This window comes from Carlito syrichta, unplaced genomic scaffold (assembly GCF_000164805.1).
Source record: "Carlito syrichta isolate Samal-C Ts95f unplaced genomic scaffold, Tarsius_syrichta-2.0.1 Scaffold303482, whole genome shotgun sequence".
Lineage (NCBI taxonomy): Eukaryota > Metazoa > Chordata > Mammalia > Primates > Tarsiidae > Carlito > Carlito syrichta.
The window spans coordinates 115,561-118,520 of NW_007247578.1; positions in this window are offsets into that span (position 1 = coordinate 115,561).

Genomic DNA, 2,960 nt, shown 5'->3' on the forward strand with positions numbered 1-2,960 from the left:
CACCTGGTCAAGCCCAGTGTCTGTGGGATGGGAAGTATAATTTTCCTCCGGGGATGAGTAGTAGGGAGGCACAGTACATTTTTGACAGTCATATAGTCTGCCATAGCAGGGTATATATAATGGGAACAGGAAATGGTTAGATGGAGGTAGGGTGTCTTGAAAGGAGGTCCTCTAAGATGCCCTGAAAGAGTAGGTCAGGACCAGTTCATGGAGCGTGGACTTTACAGAAAGCCATTGGGAGCGATGGAGGGTTGTTGCGCTAGGGAATGATACAGTCAAAGCTATGCCTCTCAAGGGACTGGATTAGCCCTTTAAATGCATTTTATAGTAGGCATGTGCTGCATAGCACCGGGATAATAAAATATATTTACTCCTACAAAGAACAGTTCACTTAAAGCAACCTAAATCGGGATGTTTGGACACTAGTCTGCACAACGGTGCCGGTCTGGCTGCAGCAAATCCTGGCAGCTGTACCTTCCAGATACATCATTAATACTGCCACTTCTCACCACCCCTGTGCTCTTACCCTGTAAGGGCCACCAACATCTTTGCTTGGGCTAGTGCTCCAAGTTGTCACCTTTTCCTCTCTATAGATTCTCCTATCCACAATGGCGGAAAAGAAAGGTATTTTTAATAGGTGAATCCAATCATGTCACTGTCTTGCTCAAAGCTTCCCTTTATACATACACACACACATGCACACACACAAACACACATAAGGCTACAGTAGGCAGACCAAAGGAATTCTGGAGACAAAGGGGATCTACCTTACAGAAACTCAGATGACTGTAATTCAGTGTTAGAAAGCACGGCTCCTAATCTTTTCTTAGTTGCTTTTGGACTTTGAGGACAGACCTGCCACCACTGCTCATCCTTGCTCTCTTTTCTCATTCTTCCACTCTCTCAACTGCTCTCTCTCCTGGCCCTTCACATAATTCCTGTCATTTTGGATGCAGAGAAGTTCAGCTGTGTCTTTGGTATCTGATGAGATGCTTTACCTGCAGGAGCTTGACATCAGATGCTCATTGCGGGGCTACTTCGTTTTCCACCTTCCCTTAGGTTTTATGTAGTTGTATTTCTGTCTCTCTCTTTCTTTCTCTTTTTTTTTTTTCATCCAGTGGAGAGTTGGAGACAGCTGGGATTCTGTTCTGCATTCTTCTCAACTCTACATTCTTCTCAACTCTACATAAAGTGACATAATGTTAGTACCTTAAAATCAGCCATGGCAGGTATATTTACTCACAAAAAATAGCAAAGTCTACAAATCCAGGTTTTTTTCCTCCCAGACAGCTGGCTGTTAAGCATTGATCAGCACATTACTGTGTCTATCTATCTATGATTTGTGTGTTTTGTCATATATAATAACTTACAGCCACACAGAATCACAATACTGTTTTAAATTCACTTCCTAGAAGGTTTAACAATTGTTCATGGTATTTAATAAGTTTCTATTGAATTTCATTATATGAGTATAACCTGGCTTATTCAGCCAATCTCCCACCACTGGACATTTATGTATTGCCATTGTTTAAACATGACAAGCTACAGATAAGATATTTATGTTTATTTATTGAGCACATCTTTAATTATTTACTTAGAATTAATGATAAAAACCCACATTGCTGGGTCTCAGGAAGTTCATGGTTATGTGTTTTTGTTGTTGTTGTTGGTTTATTTTTCTAAATCTCATATTTTTAAGATCCTTCATCTACATTGCCAAGTTGAACATCAGAAAGCCTGAAGCCCATCTGTATGATTACAGGCACATCTAACCATGCCCAGTTCTCCTCAACTGTCCCGTAACCTAATCCATTCATGTAGCATAATCCCACTCAACATTGTAAAGTAATATTTGGCAGAAAAGTAAACATGAAAGAAAAGGTAGAACTTACCCTGCTAGATGTTAACATTTATCACCAAGCTTCAGAAAATCTGAACTTGGAGCCAGTACCAGAATCAACGGATCTGAGCAAAAATTCTAAAAATCAGATTAGTGTAGATATGTGTTTTTATGTCATATTGGCATAAAATGGTAAAGATGTAATTTCATATTGATAGATTAGTCAAAAAGTAATGTCAGGACAATAATTATAAAAATTAAAAGTAGGCCAGGTGCAGTGGCTCACACCTATAATCCCAGCACTTTGGGAGACCGAGGCAGGAGGATTGCTTGAATTCAGGAGTTTGAGACCAGCCTGGGCAACACAGCAAGACCTTGCCCTTACAAAAATTAAAAAGATTAGTAAGGCATGATAGCATGCTCCTGTAGTCCCATCTGAAGCTAGAAGGCTGAGGCAGGAGGATCACTTGAGTCCCAGAGGTCAAGGCTGCAATGTGATGTGGTCGTGCTTTTGCACTCCAGCCTGGGTGACAGAGTGAGACTCCAACTCAAAAAAAAGAAATTAAAAGTAAAGTTTAGACGAAACAATAGGTGAATTTATATAATTATGAGGTAGAGAAGGTCTTTTAAGCATGGTACTAAAGGTAGAAATTATAAATAAAATAATTGATAGATTTGTATTTCATAATCGTGTAAAGAACCATAATGTAATTTTTAAGGCAATCAAAATAAGAAATATATTTGCAAAATTTATAGCAAAGATTTACTGTATATAATGTACAAAAAGCTTCTACAAATTAATAAGAAAAATATAAAAATATTGGCAAATAACAAACTGTCAGCTTGCAAATGAAAAAACTTTTCTCACATATTGAAAAATGAAAACATTGTTTTATATGTACAACTACTTTCTCTGTTATATTTATTACTGTAAATGTTTTTTATATTTAATGATTTTAATTCTCCTTTAGTTTTTCATTATCTCTTACATAAAATATTTTAGTCTTATAAGTGTAATTTACTGAGCTTTAAGCTTGTGACTTTTCTATAATTTCTAGAAATCTGATGATATTTGATTTTCTGTGAAGTTTTGAAAATGTTTTCAATCGGGCTCGGTGGC